Source organism: Trachemys scripta, chromosome 11 (genome assembly GCF_013100865.1).
Source record: "Trachemys scripta elegans isolate TJP31775 chromosome 11, CAS_Tse_1.0, whole genome shotgun sequence".
NCBI lineage: Eukaryota > Metazoa > Chordata > Testudines > Emydidae > Trachemys > Trachemys scripta.
Window position 1 is genome coordinate 22,562,528 of NC_048308.1, and position 22,918 is coordinate 22,585,445.

Below are 22,918 nucleotides of genomic sequence, written 5' to 3' on the forward strand. Positions count from 1 at the left end.
AAATCTTCTTGGCTTTGTATAGGTGATAACAGGAAACAAGAATAATGAGATAAAACCTCTTCTTTCGGGTTTTTTAATTGAGGAACAAATTATTTCATAGTTTCTCATTAGTTATTCCCATGGATTCTAATGACAAGGTGCCAACTTTCACACTTTAAACAGGTTAATTAATCAGATAGTAATGAAGTTGGGTGATACCTGAGTGTTGGTGTGCCAAATAATCACAGCTCCTAATAATGTGCTTAAATGTCTGTAAACCTGAGAGGATACGTTGAAATTCAGCTCTTCTCAGTACTGCATAAATAAATGCAAGCTAGCTAATAGGCAAACTATTTTTAATGTTGTACTCTGGGTGTCATTATTATTGATGTCACATATATTAGATGTTTATATTTTCTCTTCCTTACTTTTTATGACCTTCAAGGGACGCTGTCAAAATTGGCAGACCTCAGATTTGACCTACTTATTTTCTTGATATCTATTTGCCAAATCCATGAAAATTTGTGAATGTTATTTTTTTTACAAATATTGCACTTTCAAATTCTTTTGTAATTAAATCAATGCAAGACAAATATACAGAAAGAGCCTAATACTAACAAAATAACATGTAAAACATTTGGCAAAGAAACAAAATTCAGCTTCAAATTTTTCAAGTGATAGTATGAAGAACTGTGATATATTAGCATTAAAATATCATAATAGAGTTCTGTTAAGAATGATGTAAAGTAACTTTAGTAACCAGGGTGGATGATAGCCAGTTGTGTTGGAAGGTACAATATCAAAATGGCTAAGAATTATTTTTGTATTTGATGTTCCAACATAGAACTGTTTGAGTTATTCATTGCAAATAAATTATCTGACAAATTTAGCCTTTTCCAGTTTCTGAATTGTTCACACACTAATCCTGATTTCTAAGAATATATGTTATTTTAAAATAAATTACTGAAGATTTTATGCAAACAAATGTCAGATTTGTTCACACACTGATCATTTCTACTATTCATTGTTTGCAAAGCTTGATTTGTCACTGAAAACACATGGGTAGTGTTTCCACTTCCTTATTGGATAACTGACACCTTTAAAAATGGGAGAATAGCCAAAGGTGAAGACTGAATAAAGAACAAATAAAGCTCTTCCACATACAAATATTAGAACGCTTGGGCTAAAATTTAATGGATTCACAAACATTTTCCTCACCTAACCAGTCAGTGGACATCTCAATACTTGCCAACAGCAAATAACATAACCCCACAGACAATAACACAGCAGACTTCCCACATTTATTTGTATCAGAATTCCTGAATGAGTTTGTATTTTGTTTGACCACCTGTATCCCCAGATTAAATCACAATGAGAAAGAATCTACTCGAACTGAGCTTCAAGGCACCTTACCATCAAATCTATTTAAAAATAAATGAGAAATAATATAAAATATTTAGCATTTTTTTCAGTGACTTTTTTTTTTAACACATTCCATTTTCAAGACTATTCAGTGCAGTTACTTTTCTTAGATCCAGATAAAAGCTTTCTGGAAAATCCCAGACTGGGGGAGATGGACTCCTGCAGGAGAAGGCACTAGGTTTGCTTGCTAATCTATTACCCAGTGGCCTTTCTGTTTTCCTTCTGCTGCCTTTTATTTTCTTATTTTGAAACCAATGGGAACTCTAACTGGAATTAATTTGCTTTCCTGGGAGAAAACCTAATATAATCTGAATGGCCACAACTTCAAGAATTGATTGATAAATTCCAAGGAGCCAATAACAGTTTGTTCAGCAATAAAAGAATTGAAGTTCTCAGGACTAGGTGGTCTAAAAAAGATTAAACTTCACTCTGCTGGGGTATCTTAAATGGTGGTTCCACTATTAATGTATCTCAACTCTACATCGCTCACTCTTTTTTATTTTGCACATTACAATTACTGGCCATGATCTTCATTCATGACTTATTGTGGGTGACAGGCCATAATCCTCATTCATGACTGGCTATAAAGAAAAAAAAAAACACAAAACAAAAGCTCTACATGCTACTTAGAAAGAACATGACATTATGCAGAGTTTATCTCACTCTAAGAGCAATATGGAGATGTAACAAATGCCACAACATAGATGCTTTTAAAGGATTTGTTTTTAAAAGATGCAGCTTCCCTGAGTTGTTGTTGGGGGTGGGGGAGAAAAGGGGATGGAATTGCAAACATGTATATCATTAGTAGAACTGCATCCCACTTATTTTCCTTTGCAAATAAATTACATAAATGGGGTTTGTATTGTTAGCTATACTTCATCCAGAGATTGGGATAATTAGGTTTCAAATACAGAGATGTTTTAAAACACATTTAATTTAGCAAAATTGGTAAGGAAGCCACTGCAATTAAAAATAAAGGACAAAAGTTTCCTCTGCCTTTCTGGGTAATTCAGGGTGAATTTAGACTGTGGCATTAGAAGTACAAAAGGTAACTAAAAATGCCATTAAATGAAATGTTCCAAGTCCAAGCAATTTCCTTCTTAACAGAAAGTAAAATGCAAACAGAGATTACTAAAACCCTGCTGTGTTTAATTTAAGTGTATGTAAGCCTTTTACTCACAGTTATTTTGTCTGGAGATAATCATGTAGATCCTCAGTGGTCAGAGCTGTGAAGCGTGTGTTGTCAAAAGTTGCTCACTCTTTGATTCCACCTCGCTTCTGTCAGCCATGGTTCACATCATGCAAGCTCAACTCATTCATCTTCTGACAGGGTGGGATTCTCCCATTTCTGTCTCCATCAATTTGTTTCTGTCGTGTCTAGATTGCTTGCAGAAATACTGAAAAGTGTATGTGTGCTGTGTGTGTAAATTATTATTATATATATAGCAAAGTATAGCATACTGTAAGCACTGAGCATATTATCTCTTGCAATGTTGCATCAGCAGACTTTTGTAGATTTTTAAGCTAAAAGGAAAATTCAACATCTACTGCAGAATCATTATTATATAGAAATGAAAGAGTTAGAGATGCATTAGATACAGATAGATAAATAGGGAGAGAGATTGTATTCTGAAGAGGTATTAGGTGGACAACTAAGGAGCTATTACAAAGGGCAAGAAATTAGGGGCTTACTCCTACAGTACTGTCTTTACTAAAAGCACAGAAGTCAATAGGGAGTTTTGCCTGAGTAAGGAATGAAAGATATGAGGTTTATTTGTTACAGAGCTATTTTATATTGACATTATACGTCAGTACCTTATATTGGCGCTGAAAGTGCTCTCTGAGAAGTGAAGTGTCTTTCATCATCAACTGATGAAAATTTGTTGATTCATAACGAAATGTTAGGGCTCAGATACCTCATTTAAAAACTCTCATTATTGCTTCCTTTAAGGGGAGCAATTTAATATTAAATATAATATGTCTTGTATTTAATACAAGGCAGCCAAAGTTTAATGAATGCCAATATGAAAAGGTATGAATTTTCATTTAAAAAATACGGAATAATAATGTCAGTCAGGAAAATGGTGATGCATCAAAGCTGACATACTACCCAACTGGTAATGGCAAAATTATCTTTCCAAGAGTTAAGAAATCAGAACAAAGCAAAATGAACCCAGGAGATTTATTTCCAACTTGAAACACAGGCAAAATCCATTTCCAGCATCCATGTGCCCAGTATGTCACCATCACAAACAGTATTGTGCCTGAAAAGACAAATATAGAAAAATACAGGAAAAGATCCCTGTAGGTGGATGGCCAATCACATTGCCATTGAAAAAGCACTAGTCAGAGTCCACCATATCCCTCAGAGCTCACCATTTTCTTTTCGGCTGTGCCAGTTTTGATAGTATAGTAATTTATCTTCACCATATGCTAATGGTAACCATGTAAAGATTTTAAAGACTGGTTGGAGCAAAAAATAACTTTTGGTTCAGAGCTGGTAGTGTATTTCCTGATTACTGGAGGTACAGTACATTAGATCTGAAAGTGGTCCAGGGAAATATTTTGCGAACATTATGAAATTTGCATTCTATGTAATATTTTCCTTGCATATCTAGCTGCAGAGAGACAGAATGCTTTACCACCACAACGATGCCCAAGTTATACAGCAGCTATACTTGGAGTGAACAACATAAAATACCAAATGAAGTCCACTGAAATCATACGTTATTACTATTTTCTGTATTTATTTCTAGTAGCACCAATAACATACTAGGTACTTTTCAAACTGAAGAGAAATCACATTTCATGCCCTCCAGAGAGCTCACTCTAAAGACAGATGGGCAGAGGCTACAGGGAAAGAGTACAATATATCACTAGATTGATCAACAGGGTTATTAGCTGTGTCACACTAACATCAGGTTATGTTTACCCAGGATGGTGGGATGAGATTGTGTGTGCATTTGGGAGTTTAGGATGATATTTACTGTGTTTCCAGTTTCTCTTCAAACATGAAATTATCAGTTAGTTAATTTGCTATAGGTACCATGGAAAAAGTGGGCCTTCAAGAGGGACTTGAACATAGAGATGGTGACAGTCATGAAGATGAGCTCAGGAAGGATGTTCCATGCATGGAAGCTGGCATAGATGGTGACAAGAAGCTTGAACTTGATGCCCTGGAAAAGGGGAAGCCAGTGGAGGATTCATGGAGCTGTGAAATTGACAAGAAAGCCAACAGCCGATGTAAATAACCCTAACTACACTGATATAAGCGCTATGCCTTTCATGGAGATGGAGTTATTATGTTGATATAGAAGGGCACTTACATTGGTGGGACAAGGCAGTGGTGTGTACACTGACATAATTAGATTGATGTAAGATGCCTTATGTTGACCTAACTGTGTAGTGTAGACCATGCCTAAGTCACCCCTAATTTATTCAAGTGGGATAAATCCTCACTGGGACCCTGACCAGAGCCTGTTCAGGGATGCAAGAAGGAGAGGGAAGACACCTTGCATCAATGAAAAGGCCAGTCAAAATGTATAGACTCAGACTCATAGACTTTAAAGTCAGAAGGGAAATTTGGCCTTTTGAATGATTAATAACTATGCAGAAAGGCGTAAACTAATCCTATCTGGGGTCAGGGAGAATTCCACTCCCTCTGCCCACCACCCTTTTCAATTACTGGACAATCAGATGGTTCGTTAGTAAGGTTTATACTCCCTCCTGAAACAGGCATTGTTAGCTACTGTATGAGCCAGAATATCAGACTGAATGGACCATTGGTTGGCTCTGGTCTGGCTATTCTTAGCTCTTTGTACAGTACAGTATCTCCATAGGAAGCCAGGCAATTTGCAAATAAGCAGAAACAAAAGGCCAAGGACAGCAAAAAAAGGAGACTTCTAATATTAAGCTCTAAAACCAGAAGGTACTATCCAGTCACTAGTTATCATTAACAGGAAATGAAGAAGAGGAAATGAGGGTAGTGAGAACTTGCCTACATCGTCATATTTTGTTACTTTTGTGGTGGTAGCCAGTGGTGACAGGTGACTTCCCCAAATCCATTTTCTTTAATAAACCTCATTATTCAAATGCAAGTTTCAGCTGTCTGTAGATGTTATGGTTATAATGTAGGAACGGGAGAGCTACCTCATGAAACTTAAAACCCTCTCATTCCATAGAGTTTTAGATACAATTTTGACTGCAATAAGAGATTGGGTTGCTTAAAGATGATAGCATGATATGCTCCAAAATATAAAATAGGGAAGATGTTGCATTATTATATGTGAGGAAGGGCTGTTATAAGTTTTTTTATCTAAAACATTTTTGATGGAAAAATGGGGTTTTGACTAAGTGAATATTCTTGCAAAGAGTCTACTTTCTGTGTAAAATTTCAATTTTTCATTGAAAACCCAAACACCCCAAAATCAAACTATTTCAATTAGGATATCCCACTGCAGTGTCTCTTCAGAACTGTAGAATTTCCATGATGCACTATAACCATAAGTTTCTGATGATGAACCACCCTCCCTCTCTAAGAGGGGAGTCTATGGTACATCACAACAGATGCAGTCTGACCATGGAATTGATAATATCTTATCCTCATCATGACATAATGATATCAAAGACATAGTTCTAGAAAAGCTGCTTTGGTCATGCAAAGAGAGCAGAGAAGAAAGAAGTCAGAGATAATGGACTGACAGTGAAAATATCTGAGGGACTTTGGTTTCTCCAAGTTGCAATAGATGCCAAACTGACCCCTGGCCAATCTGAAGATTAGGAAACCAGAAATACAGAGTAATGTCACTTCTGCCCATCTCATAGCCTTCCCTGCCCCACTCCCTTCCTTCCCAACACACACTTCAGCTGTGGGCCTAACTTTGCAAATTTTATGTGGTTCAGATTTTTTGTGCATATGTATGTGTAAACCAATTTTGGATAATTTTATTTATTTTTAATAACATTGCTCAATTAATAGTTTTACGTGCTATTTACTATGCTAAATCACATGTTTGCATTTTATTTACCTGAAAATTTGATTAATGAAAAGCTTTATTTACTGGTCCTTCTAAAGATATTTTATCTAGGGTGCAAATAATACAAAAAACATTCCAGGCCTTTGTAACTCTAACTAAAGTCAAGCAAGAAAATTACCTAACGGATGGCATCTGCTTCTTGATTTGTAGATGGCTATAGGACTAAGATCTTTCTTTCAGTTGTACAAAATTGCAATGATCTTGTACTTTTGCGTCTGCTGAAACAGATTGCTACTTATATCACTAAATACACTATTCTAAGGATATGGAAGGTATCAAATCATCATCTGGAATAGGCCCATTTTCTTTTTAAGGTCCTAACTTCTGAAGGCTGTTAACTGAACCTGCTAGACTCTGAATCTGTTTCTGTTTTTAGGTGTTATCTGAAGTCTTTTTATAAAATCTTTTAAATCTAGATCTATTTATTGGTTTTCAGGTTTTTGATATATATCCTTTTTTAGTAAGATTAATGTAAAGTGCTTTGGGATGTGTCTACATGAAAGGTGCTATATAAAATAAATGTTTCTGTTGTACTCCGACAACTTAAGCCACCAACCAAGACCAGATGACTTCAAAAGACTTCTTCAGTCTTCTGTATGAAAATAATCAAAAACTTGTTCATTTTAATGCTGTGAAGTTATGTGTGTAGAATGGATGTTAACCATTTAAAAAAGAGAAATAGATTAGTTCAGGAAGCTACAAATTTATAAGTTCAACAGCATTACTTATAAATGGCAACCTATGAGCCAGATTCTTAATGGAGTTGCATCAGTTTACATCAGTTGAGGATCTAATGTATGTATTACAGAAAAACAATTAGAATGGATTGAAGGGGAAAGATCTTGTCTAATCCACATTGCAGAAGACCTTGATTCTGGAAATCTCTCAGGTTTCTTGTTCCAGCTGGTGGGATCAGGCTTCTCTTTGGGCCCCTAGGGCAAGACCCTGAGGTGGTGTAGCTTCATTTAAGTTAATGGAGGATCTGGTCCAAAATGTTTAAAAATAGTGAGTTAGGCATGGGCCACTCTCTATAGGAGTGAGTTTTGTGAGATCATTCAAAGAAATGTACCTATGCTAATCTCAAAGGATCTTAAGGGCTATAATTTGTCTGAACTGAAGAAAGGGTGAGTGACCGCATTATCTTCTGCTGACCATGTTGCCCTGAGATGGATGTTGTACTAAGAGAACCCACAATCACACATCTTCGGGAAATACAAATCTCAAGAAAAGAAAAGAAAAGAAAAGAAAAGAAAAGAAAAGAAAAGAAACCAAATACAAATAAGAAATCTCCTTCTCAGGGCAAAGGAAATCTGTCTCAGCAACACCACTTTTCAAATGGATAAAAGCCTTTCTCAGAGCTGAAGCCAAATCAGTGGCACCAGTTTTAACAAAGAAAGAAACCTTACTTAGGGCGAAGAGACAGCAGGAGTGGTAGGAGTACCAGCTGGAACAGAGATGCACATCAAAGATAGTAAAGCCCTATGGCTGAAGAAATTACATGGATACTACAAACTAATAATTTTAAATATTAAAAATCCCTTTCAGCCTAAAGAAAAGATCCATGTTTTAAGCAGTCAGCCCAAGGTTAGCAAGCACTGAGTGAATACAGTCCCTCAGAACAGGGGACCTTTACTTTGAAGCCTCCTAGGTAACAAAGTGAGTTGGTTAATCCCTACTGGTTTAAAGACACAGCTTGTTATAATTTCCCCCCCTGTGCTTTTTGGTTTGTGTTAAAATATATTTGTTAGTATTGGTTTCACCTACAGTAAAGTTGCACAAAATGTTCTGTTTTAGAACAGGGAGGCATACACGTCTGTGCTTCATTCCACATTTATACAACAGCTTGCATTTCAGCATGATTCTAGCTTTCCCCCATGCCCTAAACATTAGGATTTATAGAGTTAAATTTAAAGTCTAATTTTCTTTACTAGCAAAATGTATCTCATTTGCTATCAGTCCATGCAGTATATGTTTTGTCAACTTGGTGATTCAAGGAGAAAGTCAGGCTCTCTTTGTTATCAGATTTACAATGGCTTCTTAAAAAGACAGCTTGTGTATACCTCCTGCCTCTCTAGAATACTTGCTTGCTTGGTTCCTAACAATGGCTCATTAAATTCAGTCAAACTAGTATGAAACTTACCTTCAAACAGTTTCACTTGCTGAACCCCATTCTCAAAGGATTTTCTAATCTGCAATTTTTATTTTAGACTTTAACCAGGAAAATTTGAGATAAAATAGAACATAGCACTTTCTGAAAAAACTTGATGGTACCATTTCAGAAACAGAATAGATTTATGTCACTCATATTTTGAAGACAATCACACTTGTAATATTTATTTATAAAGCCGAGCATTTGCTATTGGTTTTGACTGTAATTAAACTGCATCTTGAAAGAGCATTCTGTAGATTCTAGTAAACATTCATTTTTTCCATCACAGGGAAGTCCATTATTTTGCAGATCTGAACAAGGAAGTTCAAATCGTACATATCTCATAATTGGCAACCATAGTGTATTTAAACCATGTGCTGAGACTTTTTTTTTCTTTCCCCAGAAGCTCAAACTTAGCTTGAGAGTCAGCAGCACAAGGACAAAATTTCCACCCTCCTTGTTTGAATCAGGATAATTCTGATTTGATAAACTGTTATGTGTCTCTTCCCCCACATTCCCTCACCCTCTCTGTTACACAATATATTGCCCAACTTTCTAACAATGTCAAAATATTGGTAGGTTTTTTTTTATAAGAACGAACAACAAGGAAAAAACAAAAAGATTTATATGAAAGCCCAAAACACATTTCTAACTGTTTAGATTTGTAAGTAAAAGGAGGGGGTATTTATACCTGCTATAGTCTTTGTGGGGGGGGGGAAATCATATTTCATCTTATATTGGTTATTTACTGGTTATTTACCTTTAGACTATCAGATGACTAAATAAGGCATCTTAATTAAATCTTGAAAATGAGGCTGTACAGGACATTGTCTCTCACGTTAGCTTTTGTTTATAGTCTGACTTTGGAATCTGTGTGCAAAGCTGAACATGTAAATGTCACTGCACAGCTAAATACTTCCAAGTAACCCTAATGGCGGTAGTTGTCCTGCCACTGGGAAGAGTTCACCAGTGCTTTCAAGACAGCAGTCATGTGAACAGCACATCACTGCACTAATATAAGGTTTATATCCCATGGGTAACTCAGACCACACGTGTAGCATAGCAAAAGTGCCATCTGGAAGTAATTCCCTGTTATTACTTCTTATCAGGACTGCTGAGGGGTTTTTATTTATCAAGTATAAATGAATCATAGGGAAAACTGATGTATGATCATTAAACTATGAAAACTTATTAGGCTATCCTTTTACTGCTCAAAATAGAAGTCTAATAGAGGTAGGCTAGATCATGCTAACCTACAGCATGAATGTGACATGCAAAAGAAGAAATAGACTGAAATATGTCTGAGTTATACCAGGAAATTACATATTCTTCTTAAAGTAAAATAAACACTTGACAAAGCTGTTAATCATCCCTAGTGGAAAGGATTTACAGATTCAATATTAAGATGATGAGCTTCCCACTGGTCTTAGAAGCACTGTAGTCAAATGAATCCATTTTCCTCTGAAATCATTTAGATAAAAATTACATTGACATTGAAGAATATGAATGGTTTGAATGTTAAAATGTCACTTTAAAAATGCATTGTCCCTCCAGTGGGTTCCTAATAGTCCTAAGTTAATATTTAGTATATTTTGAATGAAAATTTCAAAGTCAATATCTTATATGTAAGTATATATATTTATAATGTACTCACTGTATAGACCCACCTACATGTATGTGTATCTAGACAAACTATATGTTTTATACACAAGCCCACACCCACACACTTCAACAATAAATACACTGTGCAACTGTATTTCCACATATTTTCACACACTGTTTTTGAATTTTATATATATTTATAGACAAATATTTTGCATCAAACCACACAGGAGATCTCGTACACAAAAAAATTAAATGTTCCCACACCAGAGAGTAGAAGAAGAAAGAATACATATTTATCTTGATTAAGATGATTTCATAAAAGCTCTTGACAATTAGATTTTTTCAGTAATTTGAAACAATCCTTTATTGAGAACATATTTGGAAATTTACCTGCAGTTAAATTGTAGCTGGAGATGCCAATAAAAACAAACAATTTTTAGAAGTTACCCATTCAAAGAGAGAAAGAGAAAGAGAATGAGTGAGAGAGATTATGGAATTTAATGATTAAGAATGTGTGCAGTGCAGTATAAGTACATTTGTTTCCTTGGAAACAAACTAGTACTGTTGCACTGAAGAAATTTGTAAGCATTAAAAAATTCTGTAATCAGGCCCCAGGAGAACATATTAAAAAATTTAAAAGGGATAAATATTTGACATTCCTGCCCATTTTCTGACTGTACTTGTTGATGAGGCCTGCTGTCAATGGGTGGTGTTTCTAATGTTGGAGAAATTGATATGATATGTGAACCTTCACTGCCAAGAACACACTTCTAAATGGCTAATCCATGTGGTAGGATCAACAACCCTGGCATAATACTGAAAGATTTAGATCACTTAAGTACCAAGTACATGGCAAATGCAACTGAAAGTAGACTAACAAGCCTGCAATAAAGATCCAAAGGAGGGACTATTGATAAAGGGCTCTAAAGGCTCAGCCCATCTTCTTGTTGCTTTCAGAGAGCAGCAGATTTGGTATGGTGAGAAGAGACAATAACAATGCTGCTGTATCATGTCAAATCTATAGCTTATCAGCGTTCTTCAACTCAACTGGTTCAGAAAAACAACACAGTTGCAGCCCCTGAACCATCACCCACTTTTAGAACCAAACCTCTCTCAGTCTTTTTCACTTCATTTTTTCTGGCACGAAGCAGAACCAGAAGTGCTAAAATATATAATTTTTTAAAAGCTGGATTTCTATCTGCAAGCTGCAGCACAAATACTAGGAACCTCCTACTAAAACTTGTTCTGGTGAGACTTCCTGTCCAGTTTTGCAGACTCAAGAGGCGTGGTTAGCTTGGATGAGAATTTGAACTCTGGGGTGGCCTTTCTAAACAGAATCCCATTCTGGTCCCCTCCCCTTAAGCTAGCATACAGAGCTAAATACAATATTGTCAACCCTACTATTCCGTATAGTAGTAACATGGATTCATTTCATATTAATTATGATATTTTGGATTGGATGGAGTTGCTGCATGTTTATTTCCAAATAAATACAGCCCAAATAACTAGTAGTAGCAATAATGTATGTCACACAGAAAAGGTTAAGACATCTCAGGATGATCATGAAATAAACTTGTGAAATCTTACCAAAAACAGGGGAAACCACACAGAGCCTGGAGAATAATAGCAGGTCGAAAAATATCAATGCAATGAGACTAAATGAAGTCCTAAAAGTTCATTCCCATCAGAAAAGTGATTGTAAGGGGGTGGTATATAAGGTTTTATAGTTATGAAAAAATAAAAATTGCCAAAAATGAATGAGGCAATCCTTCCCAATGGAAAAAACTCAAGAACATGGAAAGACATATAGAATAGGAGTGCAGAGGAGAGAAAGGGATTTTAGGTACAAGTGTTTCACATGAATGGGAGACAAGTCATAAAATTAGCTTCCAGCTACAGGCATAAAAGTATAAGGGAGCATCCATGTGTTGAGAAAGGAATATAGGAGTATGTTACTAAGGAAGAAAATGAGCAAATTCCCGTCCTGTACGTCACTGAAACTTCAAGTTATTCCCTTAACCTTATAACTTCAAGTCAATGGTATCACATCAGTCATGAATTTGGCCCTATTGCTTTAGAGATCCTAAAGAGATTCCTTTTACCCACTTGAGCTTGATCTGGTACCACTGAAGTCAATGAGGGTTTTGCAGTTGATTTCAATGGGAGCAGAACTAAACTATGTGGTTAGAGTTGGAGACTCTGGAAAGGTGAAATCTACCCTTGCAATTAGGATGGGTAAACAAAGCTGTTACCCAGCCTACTCTGTGAAGGCCATTCTCAAGCCTGTGGGGTCCATGTTGGTTGTGTGAGATGTTGGGGACACAAACTCAATTTTATACACTGATATTTTCTATTACATCCATCTGCTGGCAATGCTCCTATAATACAGCCCAATATGCCTTTGGCCTTCTTGGCAACAAGGGCACACTGTTAACTCATATCCAGCTTCTCGTCCACTGTAATCCCCAACTCCTTTTCTGCAGAACTGCTGCTTAGCCAGTCAGTCCCCAGCCTGTAGCAGTGCATGGGATTCTTCCTTTCTAAGTGCAGGACTCTGCACTTGTCCTTGTTGAACCTCATCAGATTTCTTTTGGCCCAATCCTCCAATTTGTCTAGGTCAATTTGGACCCTATCCCTCCCCTCCAGCGTATCTACCTCTCTCCCCAGTTAGTGTCATCTGCGATCACGAGTGTAAAGAGACTCCTGCGCCCCCCCAGTACAGGCGATGTTGTTTTAGGGATCAGGGCACGGCATGAGTACTAAGGTGCTTTGCTATTCCCTATTGCAACAGTGGTCCCTTTGGGCCATGGTCTGCCAGGAGCAATTTTTTTTCCCTTTAGAAGTTAGTGGAACCATGAGGCTGCTCTAACCTCCGCCAAGAGTCCCAAATGGCCCCCAGTAGACCCCTGAAATAGAGATAGCACAAAAGTAGTATAAAGCTTTCTTTCTCCTCCAGGTCCTTGAGTGTTGTGCTGAGAGGTTGGGTGTAACCATGAATTAGGTAGCAAATTCCCCTCCCCACCATCTCACTCCTTTAAAAATTCTGTCTTTTATCTCCTTTGTCCTCTTCCCTATAACTTTGTACCATTCTCTTTATTATACCATATATCACCTTTTGTTTTTTATCCAACAGTTTAGAGTCTCATGCATGCATCTCCCATACATGAAAATCCTACTGATATCAATGCATGCTCCATACAGATAAAGACATGTATATTGTCCTTAATTCCTTATGACTTTATATGGTTTTTCACTTTTCCTCACTTCAGTGCTTCTTCTCCTTGAAACTTTTTCTTTCCTACCACCCCTGCTGTATGTTGTCTGTCGTCTGTCTACAAGATTCCTCTCCTCTCTTCAGGGTAAATTTGTGACTGGAACATCTGACTCCTGTGTAGCTTGCATGTCTATGGGAAAAGTTAAACGGAGCCAGCTCTAGGGAAAGCTTTTCCTGTGGATCTCTGCAGGAACCCAGGAGTAATTCTCCTTTGATACTATTTTTTTTTAAAGAATCTACATGTCTGTATGTGTGTGTTGGAAAGTTTGTTGCAATATGACCATGTGTTAATAATACATCAAAGTCCAGATTTAAAATATTTTAAAAAACATGAAAAAAAATGGGCTGTTTATAACGCTAATGAAGAAAATATATTTAAGAAAGTAAATTCTTTGACAATGTGGGTAATTTCCTGAAATCAGAGCTCATCTTGTAACAAATCCATATTCTGTAAACAACAGACACAAGCAAAACATAAATCTCACACATACTGTATCGTCTCTATCCTGGCAATAAGATTTTTTGGATCACAGCAATGGAGACAGTGGGTTACAGAAAGAATAAAGGCCTGCTCCAATACCCACTGAAATCAATGGAAATTGACATGGACTTCAATGAATATTGGATCAGGCTCTAACACCACAAAACACTTAAAACAGGAGCTGCAGTGAGCTTTTTACCAGACAGACAAAAGGTTGTCTATGAACTTCTGCTGGTTATTAAATATAAGAGCCTGTGCTTTTAAATTCCATATAATTAAGACATTCATACCAAGAAAGTTGTGTATCAGTGTGATTACAGTTATATGACAATAAATTTGTGAAATTTCTATTTAAAAAAGCCTCACAAATTTTGCACATTTACTTTATGTGCAGCACAAAGGGCCACCAAATTTAGTCGATGTTCTCAAACTTACAATATAAGCTCTCAATTCTTCAAAAATATACACTTGTGCTGAACTTTAAAAATCTGCTTTGCCTCACTGACTTTATTTGATTTTGATTGTCAATTTGAGAACATATACTAAAATTAGGAGAAACTTTGTACTGCATATATATAGTATTTTTTCAAAATTCGTTGGGCTTTCAACTTTTTTTTTTTTTTGAAGTTCTGTTAAAAACTTTTTCTGCCTCTTGGAACAGTATAAATTCATGCCACTTGAGTGGTAATTTATCCCAAAAAGTATCCAAATTAATAATATGTGATACTAGCATGTGCTTGAATATATAATTATATATATATTCCCTTTTCAAGTAGATTAAAACTTATTTTTCCCTGTAGCACAAGCAATAAGATTTTTTGACAGAGGATGTTCACCTATTAAATCACAATCTTGAATCTCAATACAAAAACAAAAGAAAACAAAAACAACAACAAAACACCTCAACAGAGGAAAATTAAGATTGGATAGAAAATATATTAGGTTTAGACTTGAGATAATAGAAAGACCTGTAATCAGAAGACATGTTTTTTTATTACAGGCAGAGATAACATTGAAGAAAGTGTAGGATAATGCCTTGGGCTTAATTTAAGACTAATGTAACACAACGGTAGCTATATGGTTGTTTTACCAGCTTTTCTTATAAAGAATTTCTTTTCCAACATTTACCCTTCAGGCTCAAAAATGGGTTTATTTAATTTTAGACATGTGCCAATAACCCGACTACCTCCAAAAACTGGCCATTCCTTTCCCCAATTTCATTTAGCTTGGAGAGCACATAATGACTTCCATCTTCTAGGCCCAATCCTAAGCCTACTGACATCAATAGAAAGACTCCTGATGATGTACAGTGGGTTTTGGATCAGACCTCTTAATCCGTGTAGTAATTTGAACAGAAGTTTAAGAAGAGGGAAGCACAGTTTTCTGTAAAAACAAGGAGTACTTGTGGCACCTTAGAGACTAACAAATTTATTTGGGCATAAGCTAAAACCCACTTCATCAGATGCATGGAGTGGAAAATACAGTAGGAAGATATATATACACAGTACATGAAAAGATGGGAGTTGCCTTACCAAGTGGGGGGTCAGTTCTAACGAGACAACTTTAATTGAATTGTCTCGTTAGAACTGACCCCACCCCAACTTTGTAAGGCAACTCCCATCTTTTCATGCACTGTGTATATATATCTTCCCACTGTATTTTCCACTCCATGCATCTGATGAAGTAGGTTTTAGCCCACGAAAGCTTATGCCCAAATACATTTGTTAGTCTCTAAGGTACCACAAGTACTCCTTGGTGTTTTTGCTGATACAGCCTAACATGGCTACCACCCTGAAACCAGTCACCATGCAAGGCACAGTTTTCTGTCTAATTCTACTGTGCTCCTTTTTGGAGTCATTTGGTCATAAGAGTTGTTTTTCCTATATGGCTAGCAGGGAGATTGACATCATCATAGGTAAAAAAAGATTATGCTCCTTTTTAAATAAATAGGTGCGGAAGGTGTCTCTGTGTCCCACTGTTCATACATACTAGTAATCTACTTGCATAACCCCTCTCCCCCTTCAAATTTCAAGAGATATAAATTACACACGGAAACATGCAGTGATGTGCCTTTTAGTGGGAAACTATTTCTCCTTGAGTTGAAGAAGTGGACAGGTCTCTCCTAACACCTCAAGCTACATGCTCATTTTATTCATAGGGAAATAGCTTTTAATTATATATCTATAAAACAGCTAGCATTGGTTTCTTAACAGATTTCTAGCATGTAAAAGTGTAAATTAGAATTCAGCACAACCCTGGTGCTGGGGAAATGTGTAGGGGTAGATGTGTGCAGTGCAGAGGTTCATGAAAACCTACCAAAATTTTTTGATTTTTTTTAAAATGAGAGCTATGTACTATTCAGTATTCCCAAAAGTGCACCCAGTAATTTAATGGGAGATGCATGGCTAAAATCCCACACTCTAATCTGCATCTATATCAATTTCAATCTTCACTTTACATGTAAATAACCCTACATCAGAAGTTGTTTAAAAGTCTGTGTATCGCTTATTTTAATGAACCAAATGACAGTTAACCTGCTGCTTTTAATTGGTATTGAAAAAGATCCAGAGCAGATGGTGATGTCCAGGAATTTATAATAATAATAGCTGTATAATTTCTTTTTGTTTGTGTTTTTTAAATAGAACTGAAAATAATGCCAACATATAATCCACCATTTTCATAGAAGAAAGTGGTGGTACTGGTGTATTATTCAAAGGTGGGGAAGACATTATATAATTGGGTAAATTTAAAACTATTGACAAGAATTATTGACCACTTTATGATTGATACCACAAAGTATATTTGGTCATGTGAACTTGTTTAATTCAAATGGATAGATAATTGCAATCCCATAACTGAATAATAGAGCTGGTGGAAAGTAGTGAAAAAACTAATTTTGGACCTTTTTCTGTTTGCAAATTATTTTTGAATGTATGCTTTTCTTTAATTTATTCATTATTTAAAATAATTCACCAAATAATTTCTGCAATTTTTTTTGTCCTAAAGGTCATTCATGTTCATTTTACTGCAAGTATTCTAAATTTGAGTGATGTTGGTTCATATTGATTGTGTAAAGTGATAACATGGACTATTTCTGTACTTTAATTTGATTAGGAGAACTTTAAAAATCAGGTATCTGATAGGAATTCTTGAGTTTCCAAATTTAAAATTCGTTTCCAGTGAATATACTCCAACATCTGCTCAAAATGCACTGTTCCTATGAACATAAGTTAGTAAATTAATTTCCTAGAATATTTGTGAACATAGGAGTATAAACATGGTCCAAGCAAATTCATTTAAATATTCAAACAAATATTCATAGGTGTTTGGGGGGTTTTCCCCAGTATTCACTGAAAATACTATAGTCAAATTCAGCCCAGGTATAAACAAGTGTGGCTTCTATTCATTTCAACAGGAGTTGCACCTGTGTATGCCACAGCTGAAATTGGAGTCTACTCAACATTCACTGTGCTACAGCACAGACAGAGTGAGAAGTAAGATAAAATTCCCTATCCCAGCCAATGTACTGGCATGAATATGGTTGCTTAATTCTTTATCTGAAACTCTGCTCTCCTTCAGTATCAACGGGAAAGATTAGAATGTGAGCTGATTCTTGAAACATTTCTGATGTCTCCTTCCATGTAGAATGATTAATAATATGGGAAACATTCCCATATTTGCAGATATGAAAGTGTCTTTCAAAGCAATAATCACCACAGTTCAGAAAGGTATGCTCAAAAAGAAGGGCAGGTCACCTTCTCCTCCTGCATGGCTAATTAGCTCACTTTCTTTGGTCTACTTATTTGGGATGTTTACATGGGAAGCCAATGCTTATGGCTAGAGATGGATGAATGTTGGTATTTTCCATGAACATTAGAAGTTTTAAACTTTATTCATCTCCCTCTTATGCTTACTTTGTCTAGTTATTCAATCACATGAATTCACTAGTGGGAATGTTTGTGGAAATGCCTAATTTTAAGGAAATATACAGAGAAAGCAAGATAATATCTTTTTAAGATAATAAAATTCCCATTGGAAACCTAATTCTAAAAGTTATACTCATCTAGTAAGGGAAAGGAAACTATGTGATATCTTTGTTCAATCCAAATTAAAATGCACAGGCACCAAGCACTCCATTGGGTGTTAAACACAACTCAGATATCACATACAGCCTGCTTACAAACAATTCAGGAACAAGATATAGGGACAAAATGTGTTCATTATGAATGATTTGTCCAGCTCTACTGATGACATAAGTTTGAATGAAAAATATAAAATCACGCCAAATAAAAATAATGTCTTAGGAGGAGGTGTTAGGTAATGTTAGAAGAAAAGCCAGGTCTTCAGCTATCTCCAGACTGTAAAGGAAGTGAAATGTTTGAGAAGGAGAAACAGTTGATAACACAGCCTGATCTATGTTTCAAAGAGAAAATTAAAATTGAAACCACACTTCCATGGGATGAAGATAACAATCAGACAAGAACAGTATTCTTGTAAGGAACAAAATGCACACCACCATCTCCTTTCCTCATCCACTCCCGACTTCAGCTCACTGAATAGTAAACTTCTCAAAAATAAATCCTCTCAGCATGAAAGTGTAATACTGGGCACCTGTGCGGGAGCACACGATAAAGTTCATGACAGCACAGAACATCAGGATTAACTGTGCATGTTAGATGCTGTCAATGATAGATAGATAGAAAGATAGATAGATAGATAGATAGATAGATGTGTGTATGTATATATGTATGTATATAAAATAGAAAAAGCAACTTTAAAAAAACAAAAGAAAAGGCCCAGGCTTCCTTGGCTAACAAAGATCTAGGAAGCCTTTTAGCCTATTATTGAAACAAATCTATGGTTTACATTTCGTTCTGAGTGAAATCCAACATCTGAGCTTTTGTTCAATGTTTATTCAACCGTATAAATTGAGTAATGGGTTTATTAAACCAATCCCTGGGAATATAGTGATTTAACACTGTTTAGCTTTATCATCCAGATGTATGGTTGTCTGAGTATCAAAAATATTACATAGTGTGGGAGAACTACTTCTCTAACAATGGACAACAGAATAAATGAATAGAGCGACTGAGTCTCTCAAGTAAGCAGATGCAAGACAGTGAAGGAGAGCAACTTACTCCCATTATATTAAATCAAGGATAGGGTCTAGAACTGAAATTTGACACCTTTTGTTTCATCTCATTCCCAGTGCAGGCAATGGGAGATTTACTACTGACTTCAACAAGAGCAGGATCAGGCCTTAAATTAGGTGAAGTAATAACCAACTTATTTTAACTCAACTGCTAAACAAACATACTCTCTTTTCAAAGAACCTGTTCAGAGAGACCCTTATGCATAGAAAACTTCTACCAAGACACAGTGCCTGATCCTGCATGTCTAACTAAAACAGGCAACAAGAGTTTTGCCTCAATAAGGTGTATACAAGCAGGCCTATAATGCGTGCGTACACACACACACACACACACACAAACGATATGAACAAATGAAGAATGAATCATCCTTTACAGAAATATGTGTATGTTTATGAATATACAGTGGGAAGATGACAAGAAGGGACAGGTGGGTCAAACCATTCAAATAAATCAGGAAACATAATATATAATGCTATGTTTTTCTAAAACTATGAATATGTTTTTAAACCACCAAGCACAATGCTCTCATTTACTGAAAGAAGAAACTAGACAAGCATTATTCCTACATTTGATTTAGGCTATTGTTCAACACAGGTTTTTGAGTTATATGGTCACTATCCTTAGTTTATATAATTTTATTAATCTGTCTGCTACTATTATTATTAATAATAATAAAGTGTAATGTTTTTCCAAAGCTGCATTGTGTTTTGATGGGTCTCTCAGACATGCATGCTTTGAAGAATTTCCTTTCAAAATTACAAAATATTTATACAATAAATCATCAGATGATTTAAAATTAAATCATTCTGGTTGTATTTATGTTCATGAATCAAATGTGACTTTTCTCGCTTTACATAGGTCTATGCTGTTTTCAACCTCAACCTTTGCGAATGACATTTTCATTTAGAATCTTATCATTTCATAATTATTACCTTTCAGAACTCCTAGGGAGAGAACAAAAGCTTCCTCTTTGTATTTCCATTGTTATGTTCCTTTGAAGAACAAATTAAATTTCAATCCCAGCCAAAACAAACTTTTAAAGTACAAAATAAATTAGAAATTACATGAAAAAATATCAAGCTGTGAAAGCTTGACTCAGGCTCTCATGAGTCCAGGTATATTCAAGATAATTTATTACTGTGTTTAATTTTCTTTATTTAACCATAGTGGACCACCTTCAGCCTGATGTAACCTGGTAAATCTCCCACTGAAGTCAATGAGAATTGCTCCAGTTTATGCCATGACTCATGTGATGTTAATCAAAATCTGAAATATTTTATATTTTTTGGTTGATTATTCATTATTATTATTGCATGTCTAGAGATACAGAGAGATTCACTAATGTTTATCAGCACTCTCACAAAATGTATCCAGTATTTTATACAATAATGAATTTTCACACATTTCCTCATTATAAGCAATTCTCATCATTCTTACCATGTCAGTTTCCTTTCATTTCACTCCATGATAATTTCTCCTTTAGTGACTTCTTTTAGCTTTGAATAAACTCTGGCCCTGATCACCAGTAGACCTTAAAAATCCGATGGCATTTTTGCAAGTCTAGGAGTGTCACTCTTGCTGCCCTAGCCACATTTCAATTTAAATTCAAACAAACTAACTAACTTCACATTCACTAGAATTATTGTCTCAGTCTTCTGAATTATTAATACATTTCCCAAAACATTAGTCAGTTGTTTCACAAATTCAAGTAAGAAAATTATGGAGCAGAAATATATTATCACTTAGATGCTACTATTCATATTACAATGAAAATAAGAGCTCTTGAGAGTTGTTTCCAGTACACAGTTGCCACCTCACTTTATTGCCTGTACCAGCATGAGAGGATGTCTGACTTCAAGCAAAGTAGTCTGAGAGGAAAGAGCATCTGTATGACTGCAGCCTACCTAATTTCAAAGGCTATAGAATGAATGACAAGGTGTCTCTCCCATCTCTCTTAGGCTTGCTTTGCTGATCTCTTTAGGTGGAGGAAATCTAAAGAGAAAACCAGCCTGGGGGAGGAATAGCAGAAATCAAGAGACCTGGATAGTGTTCAACTCTCAGCAAGGGACAAAAGTGTAAGCGGCTCCTAGCAGCTCCATTCAGACCAAGAGATGGGGTGGCGTCTCTCAAGGTTTGACAGGGAGAACAGTACTGATGCAAAGGAGAGAGGCACTCCTCTAGTAAAACAGTAACACCTGGCCCACTAAAAAGATTGACCTATATGCCTATTTTACCAGAGATTGGGATTGGCGCTGCTCCAGGAAGCAGGAAAATTTTACAAGAGATGTTACGTCTGTCTGTTTCAATTGTGAGTAGGCTGGGAAGATGAGAGAAGGGCCACTGCACATAAAGCACCCAAGAAGGTATGTACCACAAAAGGGCCTAAAAGGTGCACAGGGATTAATGATTGCATTGATTGAAACTCAGATAAACATCCAACTTTTAATGTGAATTGAACCTCTAAAGCTTTTTGAGATTCACCCATTACTAGCTAGAAGTAGCTCCAGCTTGATTTAACTGTTTAGAGATGGTTCTAGGAGGAGACAATCCATTTTTTCCAGACTTTGGGTGGGGAAAAGGAAGTCAGAAAAGGAATTCCAGTCCAAACTACCCAACAATTTTAGTCTGTTCTCATTTCCAATTCAGATCTGGGAGATTTCCCAACTCCCACTTCCAATTGAAGTCAGTGCAGAAGATTTCCAAAAACATCAGTCAATCCCTTTATGCTGGATAAGCAAGACCTCAGGCTTGACTGATGTGGCAAGAAGTTGAAAAAACAGATGGCTTGGTATGAGCTGTGACACCCCATCATAGATTTAAATCTGAAATGTTTAAGAAACATTCTCCCTTCTCACCTTACTCACAGGAGGATAGAGTTGACTGTCATATTGGTCTCTTTTTGTCTTAAAAAGCTATGAATCCGAGAAGCAACAGGCCATTGGATTTCCCCCAGTGAAGACATCATCAGATGGGACTCTTTGGAGGTTGAGTCAGTCTCAAAGCTTTAAATTAAATGACAAAAATGCAAACAATTATATACAATTTATAGAACCCCAGAGATCTCCTTTATCTATGTATCTAAAAACAAGGTTGGGAAGTAAGAAATGATCTTAACATTAATCTACTGACACAAATTTATGGTATAATGGAGGAGGACCAAACACGGGCATAGTGGGGCTTTCAAAAGTCAATAGGAGTTAGGCTTCTAGGTGCTTCTGAAAATCCCACTGGGCACCTATCTGCATTTTTAGGCACATAAATACCTTTGAAAATCTGGCCCAAATCCTTTGCTTAGAATAATTAATGAAGAGCTGCAGTGGATGAACCCAAGACATGAGTAGTCTCTACGGTGCTTTGCTCTAGGAGTCTTTTGTGTTCCAGTTACACAGTCTCTAGTTCCTCACAGCTTTCCTTTTCTAATCAACATTTTGAGCAAAAGAGAAAAAATGTGTATATTGAGAACAAATGTTACAAAACAATTTTATTTTCCCCTGGAGCCTTGCCAAAAGAAGCAGAAATCCCAGGATATATTACATGTACAGCCACAGTTATACATTTGAACTTATTAAATTACAGTAGAGTCTAGAAGACACAAGTGAGATCAAGGCCCTGTTGTGCTGGGTGCTGTACAAACACATAGTAAAAGACAGTCCCCGCCCTCAAACTCTAACAGATGGGGAAGCCCACGCAGCATGGTTTCAATGGTGCTGTGCTGACAGGAAGTTGGGACAGAGCAGGCAGGGTCCAGGAGTTGGTGTGGACTCAGATGGCCTTTATGCAAATGGCCCTGTACTGCAAAAATCCCATTTCCATGGGGGG

The 22,918-nt window shown here is 36.2% G+C and overlaps 1 long non-coding RNA gene across 1 annotated transcript; it reads right to left on the minus strand.

Annotated features, from left to right (window-relative positions):
- Positions 1-3,579: 3,579 nt before the first annotated feature.
- On the minus strand, positions 3,580-22,555 carry LOC117884654. Its single transcript, XR_004647618.1, has 3 exons — positions 22,363-22,555; positions 21,955-22,101; positions 3,580-3,665 (listed from the first exon to the last, which is right to left on the minus strand). It is a non-coding gene; the product is annotated as an uncharacterized LOC117884654 (long non-coding RNA).
- Between the last annotated feature and the right edge of the window lie 363 nt (positions 22,556-22,918).